Source organism: Canis lupus, chromosome 24 (genome assembly GCF_048164855.1).
Source record: "Canis lupus baileyi chromosome 24, mCanLup2.hap1, whole genome shotgun sequence".
In the NCBI taxonomy this organism is placed as follows: Eukaryota; Metazoa; Chordata; class Mammalia; order Carnivora; family Canidae; genus Canis; species Canis lupus.
In genome coordinates, this window is record NC_132861.1 from 28,022,534 (window position 1) to 28,039,789 (window position 17,256).

Below are 17,256 nucleotides of genomic sequence, written 5' to 3' on the forward strand. Positions count from 1 at the left end.
TTTCCATAGTGGTTGCATGATTTCACATTCTACCAGTAGCACATAGGGTTCCTGCATATTCACATCCTCATCAACTGCCTCAAAAGACAGTTTTTCTTTATGAGGGGTTAGGGTGCAGAGTGAATGGTCTTTTATCCAGAGTTCAAATCCTCTTGTGTCCTTTACAACTGGCCTAGCCTGGCCCTGAGACTCAGCCAGTCTAAGGCTGCTCCTTCTTCCCCTAGGCATTTGCCTTCAGCGGTCTGGATCAGCCACTGGCCCAGCCGTCAGCACATTGACCGGCTTCCTGCTGGCTTTGCTCTGAAGGATGCTAACCATGGGGTTTCCTCGCTGATTGCTCATGAGGCGCCTCCTGCCCTGAATGGGCACAGACGCCGACAGCACAGGGGGACTCCACTCCCTTTCTCAAGGAGGGTGAGTTATTGGAGGGAATTCTGGCTCCCTGACTAGTTAAATCATCTCTTGACTCAGACAAGAGCCCTTTGCCCCACAAGAGAACATTACTCATCCCGGCACCCGCGGGACCAGGCTCTATGTCAGGGGAAAGTGCCGCTCCTATTCCCCTCGCTCAGAAACTCATAAATCATCCCTTTAGAATTTCAGCTCTTCAGATAGAAAAGGAACAGCTGGCCAAGCCAGGTCTCCCAAGTGCTGCAACACTTTTTTCTGGGTGGGTGCTGGGGGTAGCCTCAGAGGATCTGGGGACTCCAGATGCCAGGACTCTGCTCAGGCCTCCATTCAAGCCAGCCAACTCTCCCACTGCTGGTCCATGTGAGACAGAAGGACTTCAGGTCCGGCATCCTCCAGGACTTGAATGGTCATGGAGGGAGTTCATGGAAAGCCCAAGTATTCTGTTTGTGGTGGCCACCCTGCCCCTAGACCAGCACTTACTTGGTCATGGCCAGACTCAATATTTGTTGTACAAATGTTGAAAACCTCTCCCCTGAAGTAATATGGTTCTTTCTGTGCCTCAACTTCCTCATCTGTAAGATGGAAGAAAGACTGGACAATCTCTATGGCTCCTTCCAACTCTAACATTCTATGACACCAGTGGTCCAAGAGCTCCTTGTGGATTGGCTATAAGTCAACATTACCTGGTGCTGAGGTTTGTTTGGCTGTTTCAATGGGAGCAGAAGATTGGATGACCATGCTGGAAGGTCCATAAACTGTGAAGATAGCACCAGATGCATGAACACTTTTCAGAACCAACCTGCTTATGTTTTTGCTATGTTTTTTAGAGAGGCACAGCTGGATTCATAGACAGATAAGGATCCTTTCCTAACAGTGTGAGTGTATAGTGTGCCCATTTAGTGTGTCTATTTTGAAGCTCAGGAATTCTGATGGGAGACATAGCTTAGTGTTGACACCATTGCTCCCAGCACACCTTTGAATGTGAGACGCAGGTTAACCAGGTGGTCATGGCGAGTAATAAGGAGCTCCAGATTATAATTTTGACCATGGCTGCAGGCTGATCTCACCATGAATTCTCATTGACTAGCCTTCAAATGTGAGCTGCAGGCCCCCACATCTCCTAAGGGATTGAAATAAATCATTCCACCACTGGGTAAATAAAGTCTATCAATGGGTCCAGGAATCTGAGCTGATGGAGGGGAAAAAATACTGGATGAGGAACCAGAACACTTACCCACTAATTGGCTGGGTGACTTGGCAAACAGAATGGATGGAGATGTTCTCTGCCCCTGCCCCCTTAACCCCACATGAGGTCCAGCAGTGTCTGATGTCCCAAACATTTCACTTTTACTTCACCTTGTCTGAGTTGGATTTTGGTCATATGCAGCTAAAGGAGTTGCAAAACAGAAGACCACCTCACCTCTAGCACTCCACTGACTATTTTATTCATTAAAATAAACGTATTGAGGAGTACCTGGTGGAGTTGTCGGTTGGGCATCTGACTCTGGTCTCAGCTCAGGTTGTGATCTCAGGGTCTTGAGATCAAGCCCTGTGTTGGGCTCTGCACTCAGTGTGGAGTTGGTCTGAAACTAAATAAAAGAGAAGAAATAAAATCCTTTTTTTTTTTTAAAGAAGGAAGATAAGGAATTAACAACTGCTGAGTGCTTACTATCTGCCAGGAACTGTACACATGTTCTCTTATTTAGTATTCACCATAGCTCTTTGAAATACGGGTTAGCCCTCCATTTCACAACTGGGGAAACCAAGGCACAGGGAGGCTATGTAATTGGCTCAAGTCCACAGAGTTAGTAAGAATCAGAGGTAGGGTTTGGATTCAGAACTGTCTGATTCCAGCACTCTGGATTCTCTTCCTCACAGGGGATAAAGTTTTTAGTCACAAATGGTCCCCCCAGCATTTGTTATTTATTTATTTATTTATTTATTTATTTATTTATTTATTTATGACAGACACACACACAGAGAGAGAGAGAGGCAAAGACACAGGCAGAGGGAGAGCAGGCTCCATGCAGGGAACCCGATGTGGGACTGGATCCCGGGTCTCCAGGATACATCCTGGGCTGAAGGTGGCACTAAACTGCTAGGCCACCGGGGCTGCCCCCCTCCCAGCATTTTTATGTTGGTAAGGAGACATCCCACTGGACCTGGGCTGACTTTGAAGGCAGAAGTCTAGCCAGGCTATCCTGTCACTCAGTTCCTCATCAGCCATCCTCAGAGGCTGTGCCACTGTTGCTCTCCACAAATGCTATGTTTTATTAATGTAAGAAGCAATTCTTAAGCAACTGAGTTCTTTCTCCACTGGCTTTTGAAAATCCTACTTCTGGCTCTCTGTTTCTATCATGTTTTAATATCCTGTCTGGACTTGGGTTTCAAACTTGGGTGGGATGTGACAGAGATGAAGACTGGGGAGAAAAACCATGCTACCTCTGAGAGGTGCATACTGGACTCCTAGTGTAGCCCTAAGAAGGATGGTGAGTTGCCTTGATCCTACTAATAGTGATTGCTTGTGGAACCTCTGCTACATGCCAGGCACTTTCTATAGCTTTACTACTCTTTTTGCAAGATGTTATTGACCCCATTTTATAGGTTTCAAAATAGAGGCCCAAAGATGCAAAATAACTTGCTCTGCTTTGAGATGGTTTCAAAGTCCGTGCTTATTCTGACATACTATAAGGTGTATTAGCATGGCCTAGGGAAGCCTGGGGGTTCCTGCATAGGTGAAGATTATCCCTTGCTCAAGACATAGCCAGGTTCCAACAACTGGACCAGGCAGGCCAGGCCAGCAGTGGGGTCTGCACCATTGGGAGATCTGGAACTTAGCTAAGGCCCCTCCTTTGACCACTGATTTCTCTGATGCTTCATTGCAGTTTTCACAATCCTCAGTCATGTCAATGCAGCATCCTCACCATGGTGAAAAAGCCACTACTTTTGGAAAATGTGTTCAGAGAGTACTAGCCCTTCTGTTCTTCAAAATGAATGTGTTAGATCCACCATGATTGTACAAGGTCTTTTAAATCTCAGAGTTCCCTCTGAGAGGAGGCTCCAAATGTTCACCCTTGGGACTCCAGAGGCTGAAAGTCCAGTCATCCAACGCCCCTCCGCAGAAACTCCTGTGGAGCTATCCAAGGTCCTGCAAATGCTTTGACCTGTGCTCTGTTTAATCAACCATCTCTCTACCTGTGTTCTTGCCCTTCTTCCCTTTCCTGGCTTTGGACCTCACAAAACCTTTCCTGTGTAACTTACCCTTATTTTCTAGGCCCTGCTCACCTGAGCTCACCTGACTCTGTCCATGATAATCTTGACTCCAAGCCTCCAAGCCAGTCCAGGGGTCACTCTTAACTACCATTGTCCCTGCTGATTATCAGCTGACCCACCTGCCCAGCACTGCACACATTTCTATCCCCTACCTCCTCACAAAGCCACTTGGTTTCTTGGGTGCCTATTCATCTGATAGACTTCCGAGAGACAATTTATTGACTTTTTTCCATTCTTCTTTCTTGGCCCCATACCTAGCCATTTATGAAATGATTCCTGGAATTAGAGCAGTGGGGATACTTAATAAAGCCCATAACTTGAGGAGGCTTGTGGTTCTGGCCCATGATATGGTCACATCTACTCTGTCTCTCAATACATACTGATACAATTGATTCTTCAAGGAAAATCAGCTAGAAAAATAGCTTCCATTAAAATGCACCACCTTGCTTTCTCATGAGAACTAGAGTTCTGGTGTTCTAGTTTGGCCTTGCCCCTGACCAGCTGTGTGACCTCAGGCATTTAAACCACGTATCTCTTTATACTTTCTGTCACTTATTTGCTTTCTCATCAGATATTTACTGACCATGTATCATGCATTATGCACTAGGTACCTGGGATGCTACTAGGAGAAGGATACAGTTTTAAAGAACCCACAGTCTAATCCTGGAGACCAATATGTAAATGGTTAAAGCAAAAGTAATGTGGTAAATTATTATAACAGTAGGGACAACATGCTAAGGGAAAACACAGGCCACATCTGCACTTGCTGTTCTGTCTGCTTAGAAGGCTTTCCCCCTAGGCACTTGTATGACTCACATCCTCACTTCTGCAGTTCTTTGGTCAATGTCATGTTATCAGAGAGGCCTTCCCTGACCACCCTATTTGAAAGAGGAAACCCACCCTTAGCCTGGCACCTCCCTGTATCTCTCTTCTGCTTTATTTTTCTCCAGAGCATTTATCATCCTCTGGCAGGAAAGGGTGCGTTCATCTGTGAAGTGGAAGACTGAGCCAATGATCAGTGGTGGGTTGAATGGTGGCCCCAAAAAGTTCTGTCCATGTCTTAGCCCCCAGAACCTATGAATTTCCTCCTTTGGAAAAAAGGTCTTTGCAGATGTACTTAGGTTAAGGATCTTGAGATGATGTCATCCTGGATTAGCTGGTGACAAGTGTCCTTATTAAAGACAGAAGAGAAGACACGGACACACAGAGAAGAAAGCCACATGGAGGCAGAAGCAGAAAGTGGAGTAATACAGGCACCAGCCAAGGAACATCTAGAGCCACCAGCAGCTGGAAGAAGCTAGGAGGGGTTCTTTTCTAGAGCCTTCAAAGACAGCACGACTCTGCAGAAATCTTGACATCAGACTCTGATCTTCATAACTGTGAGAGAATAATTTTCTGTTGTTTAAGTCACCAGGTTTGCGATCATTTGTTATGACAGTCACAGCACAGGAATTCAGTGTCTATCTATATTATCTCTATGATCATCCTCAGGCTAAACAGTCTGAAGCCTAAGTAGTTAGGACTATGAATACCATTCAACAATACCAATCTTTTAAATGATTCATCAGCTGTATTAGTGGAAGTACACATAATTTGGGGAGAACATTGGGTGCTGTTGGCCACCTACATGAGCCACATTGGGTAAATATGCATAGCAAGGGGTGGTCTCTTGCTGTTCCCAGGATGAAAAGAAAGATACATGGTCATCTGTGCGGGGACAGGGACACCCACCGGCCATGCCTACAAATTAAAAAAAGGGACACTTTAACTACAGCATGGTTTCTATAGAAGAAAAGTGAGGGGAAAACCCCCAAATTTCTATAGGCAAATAGTTATACAAGCCATACAACATTTTTACTTTAGAAATCCTATGCAGGTGTGTCTGGGTGGTTTAGTCGGTTAAGCGTCCAACTCTTGGTTTCGGCTCAGGTCATGATCAGGGTTGTTGGATGGAGCCCCGCATCAGGCCCTGCACTGGGTGTGGAGTCTGCTTAAGATTCTCTCTCTCCCTCTCCCTCTGCCTTTCACCTCATTCTAAAATAAAGAAATCTTTGGGAAAAAATCCTATGCAAAAGTTTGTATTTCTAGACTATGGGAATAGTATATTAGGATAGCATATCTGGTATATTAGTATAGTATGTTAGAAATATACTCTATTTCTAAATGCACTCATACATCATGTAAATCCCTTGAAAAAGATCTGTAAGGACATGTGCTCAGCTGATAGCATCAGCCACCCTTGGGAGGGCACAGAGATGGAATAGAGTTCAAAAGGCATTTTCACTTCATCTGCTTGTTTGAATCTTTTTACAATAATTCAGGCCATTTAAAAATTTTTTTTTTAATTTCAACAACAACCAAGATGAAACAAAATGCCCCCAGCTGAGAGCATGATGTGATTACTGGTGGCCTTGCAGCCAGCCTGGTGCAAGTGGGGCGGGAGGTGGGGTTTGGTGTTCTCTGACGCTCCAGCCTCAAAAATTTTGCCTCTACAGCAAGTTCTTCTCTGGTTCCTCATCATTGTGATGGGGCCTTGATGTGAGACCGATGAATGGACAGAGTCCTAGCACCTAGTGTTCTGGACAGAGAGGCTGTTCTGGCAAGCCAGTGAGGCACTTTCCTTTGATCTTCGTTCTGGTAGGCAGTCTGGGGAGGTGCTTCTTGTAGCAAACCCTCACTCGCAGTGACAGTCCTCCACCCTGTTTCTGAGGAATAGCCAGTAACGGTTCCACCCCAGCCCACTCCACCCTGGAGGCCACTTGGGTAGGTTGAGGGTGGAAGCATCTCATTTAATGTGGCATTGGATGTGCACCCTGGGGGGCTACAGTGAAGGTCCTCAGAGAGAACAGATGCCATGGGGCATGCATGGAAGGCCCTTGTCATCCGTCCCTCCAGCCTACTGGGGCCTCAGGAGGGGAGGTAGCTCTTTGCCTCTCCATCAGGTGCTGGCCAGGGGCTCAGGTGGTCTGAGGATCACAGGACACCTGGATCACAGAAGCGCTACTGGGAAGGCGGAGAAGACTCAGGCTGCCACTGGGGGAGAATTCTAAAAGTGTGCATTTACTAATATAAATTATTTATTATATGTTGGCACAAAGGATAAAATGACCTGAGAATACAGCAGACGGGCTCCTTAGGGCTCCTTCAGTGAACAGACAGGTCTCATTTGTAACCAATGTCTGTTGCTGATAAACCAAATGATACAATACTGAAAAAGAGGACTTTTTTTTTTTCTCAGAAAACTCTCCAACTCCTTCTCCCACTCCCTACTTCTGTGCATTGGTACTTTTCTTAGCAAATATTATATGTGTGGAATAAAGGAATCAGGCCAGAACTGTCACAGGCAAGGGGAGCCTAACGAGACATGACGACTACATGTAATGTGGTCTCTTGGACTGGAAGTCTGGAACAGAAGGACATTAGGTAAAAACTAAGGAAATCTGAATAAACTATGGACATCAGTTAATAATAATGTATCAGTATTGGTTCTTTCATGGTACCAAGTGTATCATATTAATGTAAAATGTGGACAACAGGGGAAACTGGGTGGGGGTGTATGGAAACTCTCTGTACAGTCTTTTCAACTTTTCTGTAAATCTAAATCTATTCTAAATTTTTTTGTTTAAAAAAATCAGGCCTGGGCGCCAGGGTGGTTCAGTCAGGCACCTGCTTTCAGCTCAGGTCATGATCTCAGGGTCCTGGGACCAACCTTCATGTCAGGCTCCCTGCTCAGCTGGAACTTGCTTCTCCCTCTCCCCTTGCCGCTCTCTCCCACCCTCATTCTCTCTCTCTCTCTCTCTCTCCAATAATAAATAAATAAATAAAATCTTTAAAAAAAAATCAAGCCTGACCTGATTTAATGGATGCCCATGCCAAATGAAGATTGCAGGTGGTAGTTGGGGGGAGGTGAGTAGAATTTGGAATGTAAGGGATTATGATGAGTTTATTTGAAGTAAGATTGGAGTGCTTTGCCCTAAACATTCTTCCTCCATTGTTGTAGTTGACTCATATAACTGTGTGCAATATTAATATTTCCACTTTACAGATGGAGAAACCAAGCTCAGAGAGGTTATATGGTTTCCCACCACGAGCCTCAGTTTGTGTTTCTTTTACTCCTATAGTCTGGTTAATTTCCCAAATTTACAATTTCACTTTGTGTGTCAGTGTCTGCCAAGCACTCTGTCCCTCTTTTTCTCTGCCTGATAAATTGTCCATCTTTTTCCATCCTTTTAAAACCTCCTCAGATGGGGCATCTGAGTGGCTCAGTAGGTTGGACATCCGATTCTTGATTTTGGCTCTGGTCGCGATCTCTGGGTAATGGGATCCAGTCTGCTTGTCCCTCTCCCTCTGCTCCTCTCTCCACTACCCTCCCACTCTAAAATAAATAAATAACATCTTACAATATAGAATTTCTTCAGGTTTCACCTCCTCTGAGAAGTCATCCTTGATGTTCTCACGTAATTAATCATCCTATACTCTGTGCTCCTTCTGAACCCCCCCAAAATGAATTATTTCCTCGAAATTATCTGTCTGTGCATTGGACTATGAGCAAACTGATGGCAGGGGCTGTGCCTTTTTCTTTTTTCTTTTAAGATTTTGTGTACTTATTTGAGAAAGAGAGTGAGCAAAGAGAGCACAAGCCAGGGGAGGGGCAAAGGGAGAAGGAGGAGCCGATTCCCTGCTGAGCAGGGAGCCTGATGTGGGGCTCAATCCTGGGACCCTGGGATCATAATGTGAGCTGAGGGCAGACCCTTACCTGACTGACCCCCCTGTCCCCCACCAGGTGCACGGGACTGTGTCTTTTTCATCTTCAAATCTACACTGTCTGGCTCAGTACCTGGCACACAGTGGCTGGGCAGTCTGTATCTCTTGAATTGAATGAAGCTAATATGAAACCATTATTCATTTTCTCAGGCTGCCATAGCAAATTACTATAGACCAGGTGGCTCAAACAGTAGAAATTTATTTTCTCATAATTCTGGAGGCCGGAAGCCTGAGAATGAGGTGAGGTTGGTTTCTTCTGAAGCTTCTCTCTCTTGTCTTGCAGATGTCATCTTCTGCCTGGGTCCTCACATGGCCTTCTCTCTGTACATGTCCATGTTCTAATCTCCTCTTATTAAGACACTAGTCATATCAATTAGGGCCATCCTCATGACCTCACTTAACTGTAGCTATTTCTTTGAAGACTCTAACTTCAAATGCAGTTGTATTCTGAGGTCCTGGGTATTAGGATTTCAACACAGGAATTTGGAGGGGACATACTCAGGCCATAGCTAAACTAGAGCAGGCTGTGGGGCTGGAAGGTGGTGGAGACCTCAAGTGTCCACCACTTAAAAGGGGCAGGTGAAATGTGTGCAAAGGCCTGAACATCACTCAGCTGTTGTTCCGAGGGCATTGCTGCTATTCAGGGACAGAGGATGTGAGAGGGGCTTGGGTTGGGAAAACAAGCTGAGGGCGTGAGATGAAGGAGCCACAGAACAGGCTTGTTTTTATTTATCACCACTAACAATTGCTTCAGCCAGAAGAGGGATCCTGGAAGCCTCCGGTCTGTGCTCTGCTTTCTGGCCTTGACCTCCTGGCTATCATGCTCACAGTCTCCCTCTCTTGCTCCTTTTTCTCTCACACTGTTACTTTCGCCTGGTCCAGCCCACACAGCATGCAACATCTTCAAGGCCTTGTGCTCTGGGGCAGGGGGAGGCCTCGGAATGGAATTTCAGACTAAACTTGCACTGGCAAGCCACCTTCCAAGGGCAAGGAGATGCCTCGGGCAGCAGCTGCAGCCGCCCAGGGAGAGCCAGAAGGTTCTAGCTGCTTGTTGTGCATTGGAGGGGATGGTCCTGACAACCAGGCCAGTCTGAGGAAGGGCCTGAGAGCCCCAATCCTGAGGGTCCAGTTGTCTAGGACCCCGGGAATGCACAAGGACATTCAGAGGACTAGAGGCAGCCGAACAACAGTTGGTTTTGTGCCATTAACATTGCTACTTTGCAAATAAGGGTTTGTTTTGTCAGGGGGTGGCTATTTATTGAGCATGTGGCAAATACCATCTAATTGGTGCTTAATAATCTAGAGTTTCCTCACAGATATCCCTCCATTTGGTCTGCACAGTAAGGGGTGCCCATACCCCCATCTTGTTGGTGAAGACACTGAGAGTCAGCACAGTGGAATAATGCTCCCAGGGTTGCTCAGTTGTTAGGTGGTGCGTTTGCAGCTGGGAACCAGCCCTTTGGCTGCCAAGGGGTGTTCTATGCCTGCACAGGCTCATTTGATCCCCCCAACAACCCTGACAGGAGAGTCCAGTGCATTTCATTTCTCAGGTGAAGCTGACACTCGGGGATTATGTGAGTGGTCAAGATCATGCAGGTGGTTGGTGGCAGAGTTGACTTAAATGGATTCTCCTGACTTCAGATCTCGGGCACTTTTTCCTCCATCACATCACCATTCCTGGGACAGGTGGGACCCAGTAGGTTTGGGACCAAGCCCTGTCCTCAGTGTGATTACAGTGTGGCTTCTTGAGACCAATGGTGGCTGGAAGGGCAGAGAGTATGTGCACTGGCCAGGGGACTAGCCCACGCAGTCCCTGCCCCAGCTGCCACATCTCCTCAATGAGCCAGGGACTGTGCTGGCTGCAGCTCTTGAGCCTACAATCATAGGAGCACCTAGCCTTTCCCCAACACTTTCTGCTGGGGGTGACCACTCCTGGAAAGAGGCATGCATCATGGGAAAATAGAACATGGGCTTGGGAGTCAGAGCCCAAGTCCAAATTCTGATGCTGCCACCGATGAGCTGCTTGACCTTGTGGGTGTTAATTAATTTCTCTGAACCTTAGTTTTTCCACCTGTGAAACGAATGCAATGATGCCTATTTTGTAGGCCTGCCTTGGGGATGAAAATGGGATCACGTATATCAATTATCTGGCGCTACACTTGATGGGTAGTAGAAGCTTAGTAAATGGCAACTAGTAATACCTTGATTAGCATGGTGGGGGCCAAGTCCCTGATGTACAGTCCTGAGAAAATGTGTTGGCACCTGTGGCTCAGGATGAGCCTGCCTCTCTGTACACCTGTCCTCCCTCCTTGCTGACCATGGCTCAAATTCAAAGGCTGTGTGAGCACTGGTTATAGCTGTAGGACCTCGGGTGAGTTAGTCACTACTCTCTCTCCTCTCCCTTGTCTGCAAGATAGGAATGATAAAAGTGACCCACAGAGTTGTGAGAGTCAAATGAGGCATGCATGTAGAGATTCGACACAGAACAAGTTTCTAAATAATCATTACCCTCATTATTGTTTGATGTGTTAGCTTCACAATCTGGCCTGGGGGTTCATGCTGGGAGGATGGGGGTCTTGTTTCCGTTCAGCAGGAAAAGTGCCAAAATTGATTGGTGAGGTGTGCAAAAAGTGGATTAGGAGCATGAAATCCATGAGTTTTCCTTTCTCGAAGGAGGTGATCTGTAAGATCCTATTAGTCTAAAATGTGACTCTTCCCCACATTGAGTCTCAGTTGTCTTCTCTATCAATGAGAGAATTGAGCTGGCTGACCTCTGAATTCCTTTTTCGTTCCATCATTCTAGGATCCCAGTGACTCTGGGCCTCAGCTGAGCCAAACATTACCCCAAATGCTCCTCTACAAAAAGTTGGCCCCAGCCGGGAACAGGAAGGAAACCAGCTCCTGCCTGGCTCCTGCCTCTCCGGGTCCTCTGGGAAGCAGCTCCACGAGTCAGCAGGCAGTTCCTGATTGTCAGCAAGACTCCCTTCCAGCTTGCACACACACACCCATGGAGGGAGCCCTCACCCCAGGGCCGGGGTCCCAGCTTGGTGGTGAGCAGCAGGTGAGACTCCTTGCTGCGTTTTCCACCTCAGAGGCAGCGAAATTTTGCTCGAACTTTGTCTCAGGGGAGGCTGTTGAGTCTAGTGGTATGTCCATGACACCGGGCGCTCAGAGCTGTTCAGACCTAAGGAGCAATGGACCTTGACTGCCCAAAGGGCCTGTGAACAGGCCTTCGTCATCTTCCCAGAGGAGAGAAACATGGAAAATAAAGCGTGGTCTAGAGAGGAGAATTCACATCTGCTGTGCTTCCACTCTGTCGGCACTATGTGGTTTCTCAGAATATAAAGAGGAAGAAGACAAGGAGTCTACTGTCTAGGAGACAGACACGTTGCTTATTTTTTAGAATTTTTTTTTAATGTCTGTTTCCTCCAGCTCGAATATTTGCTGCAGGAGAGTGGCGATTTCCTGCATCCTGCTCACCAAAGTAGTCCCTGGAACTGGAAGTGTACCTTGCATGTGGCAGACATTCAGTAGATATTGACTAACTTAATGGAACAATGACAAAATTACAGAATAAGAATGAAAGTGTGATCAAGGTTCTGGGAGAACAGTGGAGAAAGTAAAAGCCAGAGAGGTGACAATTGGACTGGGTTTTGAAGGATGAATAGGAGTTCATTAGGGAGTAAAGGTACCAACAAAGGTTTTTTTTTTCCCCCTTTCAGTTAGACTTCATGATAAACTTCCTATCAATACTTATGAGACCCTTAAGGTCATGATAGAAGGTAAAGGTGTGAGCCACAGAGAAATTAGGATAAAAGGAGGAAGGGATATTAATAGCATGTCTTGGATGTCCCAGTGCCATGCCAGGCACTTAATGCATGAAATATTACTTATTCCTTCTAACCCTCCCATGAGATAGGCACTTGACATATGGGAGTGCAGACTCAGAGGGCTTTAGTAACTTGCTCTGGGCCTCAGAGCTCACTAGGGCTGGAGGCTGGATTAGACCCAGGGCTTTCCATCTCCAAAAGTCTTGTTCTTTCCTGGAAAGGCTGGCCCTCCTTCAAGGCAGAGGACCTGGTCATCTTAACCATGGAGTGAATATATTAAACACCCCTCCAGAATTAGAGCCTGGTCCTAAAGCTCCAGGCCCCAAGGCCAGATCTGGAAAATAAGGCTTTTTCATTAAAAAAAAAAAAAAAAAACAATTTTTTTGAGCCTGTGTCCTTTCTGCTCTGATTTCTCCCAGTCCACTCCTTTAGCCTCCACTGTCCTCCCATCAACACAAGGTCTCAGAAACACTCAGAAGCTCCAAGAGGAGGCTGGAGAAGCTCCATCCATCAAGACCTTGAAAGGCCCGGGGCGGGTTTGAGGGGCAGGAGAGAGGGTGGGATGGTGGTGGGGGGGTGGGAAGCCTAGTTGTCCCAGAAGGGAATCACAGCCTGGAGGTCCCTAGCCCCATTTCCCTGGAGGGGAGGGCCCGAAGTGTGGGGGTGGAAAGGGAGAGAGGGGCAGAGAAGGAGGGAAGATAAGCGGATGGTCATTTGTCTTTTTAATTGGCTCAAATGCTCGGAGGAGAGCTGCGCTGTTATCCCGGCTCGGCTCGGGGCTGGACCGGCTCCAAGCGCCAGGCTCTGGGCCGCGCAGTGCGGAGCAGCGGGGGGAGGCCCCTCTGCCCTTCACGGGGGGGGGGGGGGGGGGAGGCCTCTGGGAGGACGGGAGACAGGGTGGGAGGCAGCAACACGTGGTCAGACGCAGCTTTTGCTTCTCCGGCATTTCAGAAATTTAAAACAGTAATTCAGAGACTGAAATAGACATATTTTAAAGAATCCGTGGCATCTGGAGGCCTCCTGTGATTCATTCCTCTCTGCCTGTGGGTGGAGCCTGTCAGGGGTGTCTACGGGCAAGAGAGTTTTGGAGCGGTTTGAAACTTAGAGCCTTTCACTATTATTTATATTCCCCAAATGAATGAGACCATATAATGTTTGTCCTTCTCCGATCTACTTATTTCACTCAGCATAATACCCTCCAGGTCCCTCCACTTCGAAGCAAATGGTGGGTATTTGTCATTTCTAGTGGCTGAGGAATATTCCATTGTCTACATAAACCACATCTTTATCCATTCATCTGTCGATGGACACCGAGGCTCCTTCCACAGTTTGGCTATTGTGGACATTGCTGCTAGAAACATCGGGGTGCAGGTGTCCCGGCGTTTCACTGCATCTGTATCTTTGGGGTAAATCCCCAGCAGTGCAATTGCTGGGTCTAGGGCAGGTCTATTTTTAACTCTTTGAGGAACCTCCACACAGTTTTCCAGAGCGGCTGCACCAGTTCACATTCCCACCAACAGTGCAGGAGGGTTCCCTTTTCTCCACATGTTTCAAACAATCAATATTAATATTAATTAGGTTGACGGGGCCTGAGCTGACATAACCAGCATTTCAACAGGAGCTCTGAAAGAGGGGTCTAAAAAAAAAAAGAAAAAAAAACTTAGAGCCTTCTGTTGGTAATACTATGACACTGTTCTGCAGCTTTTCTTTTCTTTTTTTTTTTTTTTAATTTTTTTAGTTTCCATTTTATACTTATTTATTTCAGGCTTTCACCACACACTTGTTCATGGGTGCAGCAAGGAGAGGGACCCACAGAGCTGGAGTGGTGAGGGCTGGCCCTTTGGACTGAGCACTGGCAGAACTTGTAAGGGGATCTTGCCATCCTGCAGCCCCACATCTTGCTCTGAGATAATTCCATTAGTGAAGTGATCACACTTAAAACCCCAAATTGATGTGAGCTGAATGTCACTGAAAATGAAGTCGTTTAAAGTGGCCCAGTCTTGCTTTACTCCCAGTTCTTATGAGGGAGATCCACAGTGTGACCTGGCTGTAGAAGAGCAAGTCTAAGGACAGGTCTTCTAATTCTGCATCTGTGCGCTGGCTCCTCCATCTGTCCCACCCACAGAAGAGCTACACAGGCGGATGCCTGGTGTGGTGTGATGGTCCCCAGTGGTGATTGTTGGTTCAGCGTCTAGGGGACCGATGGATCAGGTCAAGTTTCCACTTAGAGCACATCTCAGCCTGGCAGGCATGTGGCTGAAGGAAGAATGCCCCCAGTGCACGGAGGGAAGGGTTCCCAGGAGCATGATGGATCCAGAGAGGGAGGGACATGGACAGGGAGGGGAGGAGGAAGGTGATGTGGTTCTAGTTGGGATCAGGATATTCGGAGAGCTGAGAGAGGAGATTGGCTGGGCCTGGGGATCCCTGGGTGGCTCAGCAGTTTAGCGCCTGCCTTTGGCCCAGGGCTCGATCCTGGAGTCCCGGGATCAAGTCCCACGTCGGGCTCCTGGCATGGAGCTTGCTTCTCCCTCCTCCTGTGTCTCTGCCTCTCCCTCTCTCTCTATCATTCATAAATAAATAAATAAATAAATAAATAAATAAATAAATCTTAAAAAAAAAAAAAAAAAAAAAGATTGGCTGGGCCTGAATGGGTGTTTGTGGGAGAGGGCCCTCAGGAAGGTGAAGCTGGCCTGTAATACTGGGTTCTTCATAACGGATAACTGGATAGACTCTATCTTTGACTAATGTACGTCTATTACCTCAATTCATTTAGGCCCAAAGCACCCAATTCAAATCTATGAATCCAAAGCAAAGAAGACACTTTGACTTTCACAAGGGCTCCCGCACCTTTGTCAAAAGGTAGCTGAGCTTCAGAATCCTCCAACTGGTGAGAGGGCAGCTTCTGGCCAACTGGGAGGCCCTCTGGCTTTGCCCTCCAGGCCCGAGCTCAGCTTGTTTACTGTCACCTGAACAAAACTCCTTCTCACTTCTGTTCCCTTACTGCTCAGCTGGCTTCCTGCTCCTGCACCTCACCCCCCAGAGCACTGGGCCTGGAGGAAAGGGGGAGGCAGCTGTCATCTCAGGAGTGGGACGAGTGTGACCCGAAGGAGTGGCTTGGCCCAATGGAGGGGAAGCGAATTCCTTCTGCGACCGGGCATCCAGAGGATGGAAGAAGAGACAGTGGGAAGTAGAAGGAAGTGGGTGGTGGGATGGTGTACCCCAGCCTCTTCTTGGCCACACAGCTCCTAGAGGGGCTGGCAGATTAGGCAGGGTGCGGGCAATAGGGATGCCATGGGGGCCTTTGCTCTGTGCCTTGTGGTGCAGTGGGAGGGACCGCCACTCAGGGTGACTGACCAGGGTGCCACGTCAGAGCAAAGCCTCCATTGCCCGGGATGATAAGCTGTGGAGAGGCTCTGGGTTAGTCCTGTGTGGTGGGGAAGGGACCCAGATGATGGGGCTGGCTGAGCCCTGCTGGGTGGGTGAGCCTCCAGGGAGGTGGCTGGGCTGAGGCTTAGGGATCACTCTGGCAGGATGGAAGGACAGTCAGACTCCCAACCAGGGCAGAGGTGGGGCTACATCAGCCCTGACCAAGCCCAAGACCGGATCAGTGATTTGTCAGCCCCAGATCAGGGTTCCAGTTCAAGGCAGGACCCAACCAGTGTAGACCCATGCGGAGGTAGAGAGAGAGCCTAGAGAATTCCAGCCCCCACTGCAGGTTCAAGGGCCCAGTGCTCCCTCCTGCACATGAAGTGCAAGACATCTCCCTGGGCCCCACTTTCCCACCTGGCCCACTCTAGGACCTGACTTGCGTGGACTGTGGCCGCCTCCATGCCCTCAGGCCTCTGCTAGGCTGGATTATGAGGGAAAGTTGCCCCTGTCAAGCAAAGTTGTTTGAGCATTCAATACTGGTACAAGGGCATGGGCTGGGTGCCCAGTAGACCTCATTTCTGTTCTGTCTTATTTGCCCTCAGATCCATGCCTTTGCTCCCTCTCAATGTTCTCATCTTGTCTGGACCTCTCTGGTTCCTGGGCTTCAGGAACACAGCCTCCTCCTGGTGCCCCCAGTCCGAGGGTGGTGTCTTCCTGCACTGCTCATCTCCAGGGGCCTCACTGCCACTTTGTTAGGCTTGGCAGCAATTGCGTCATCTGATTAACCAGTTCCTCTGCTAAAAATCCCCCAGTTTTAAGTGTCAGAACACTTTTCTTTTTCCAGGTTGAACCCTGACTGATACATCTCCTGAGGGCACTTATGTGGACCCCATTTTACAGATGATGTTAACCAAGACTGAGGAATCGAGTGACTTGATCAAGATCACACAACCAGTTGTAAACCACAGTTTGTTTATCCATTCACCTATCCATGGTAACTTGGGTTGTTTTCTTTTCTTTTCTTTTTTTTAAAGATTTTATTTATTTTATTTATTCATGAGAGACAGAGAGGAGAGAGAGAGAGAGAGAGAGAAACAGAGACACAGTCAGAGGGAAAAGCAGGCTCCGTGCAGGGACCCTGATGTGGGATTGGATCCTGGGACTCCAGGATCATGTCCTGAGCTGAAGGCAGACACTAAACCACTGAGCCACCCAGGGATCCCTTGGGTTGTTTTCACTTGCCCAAATCTACCTACTTTCAAGACCCAGCTCAAATGTCACCTCCTCCACAAACCTGCACTGCACATAATTGTGTCCGGGACTGGTGGATGAGAGCTGTCCAGGAATTCGCACTGGGGATGCAGGCCCTCTCCTACCCAGCATCCTCAGGTGGCCTGAACAGGATAGACAGCAAGGGTCTGCATGTTGCTCACAGGCTCTGTCAAATCGGGGCTCAGTATTGAATGCCTGGCACTGAAAGTCATTTGTTGGAAGTAACTGAATAAATCAGACAGATGGAGCAGTGTTTTCTCCCAAGAAGGAAATGTGTGTCTCGAGTCCAAGTCAGATATTCTACTGGGTTGGAAGCTACTGGAGGGTGAGGCTGGGC

The 17,256-nt window shown here is 47.8% G+C and overlaps 1 long non-coding RNA gene across 15 annotated transcripts in view; it reads right to left on the reverse strand.

Annotated features, from left to right (window-relative positions):
- Window positions 1-7,596, reverse strand: part of LOC140615924 (uncharacterized) — a 41,539-nt gene extending 33,943 nt beyond the window's left edge. For 6 of the 15 annotated variants that reach the window (XR_012016428.1, XR_012016436.1, XR_012016432.1 and 3 more), the window contains exons 1-3: window positions 7,536-7,596; window positions 1,886-2,000; window positions 1,095-1,166 (exon numbers count right to left, since the gene is read on the reverse strand). This is a non-coding gene — a long non-coding RNA (uncharacterized lncRNA). Of the gene's footprint in view, window positions 1-1,094; window positions 1,167-1,384; window positions 1,532-1,645; window positions 1,799-1,885; window positions 2,001-7,535 lie in introns of all 15 variants that reach the window. The other 9 variants (XR_012016430.1, XR_012016437.1, XR_012016433.1 and 6 more) reach the window with 4 other exon arrangements.
- Window positions 7,597-17,256: the final 9,660 nt, after the last annotated feature.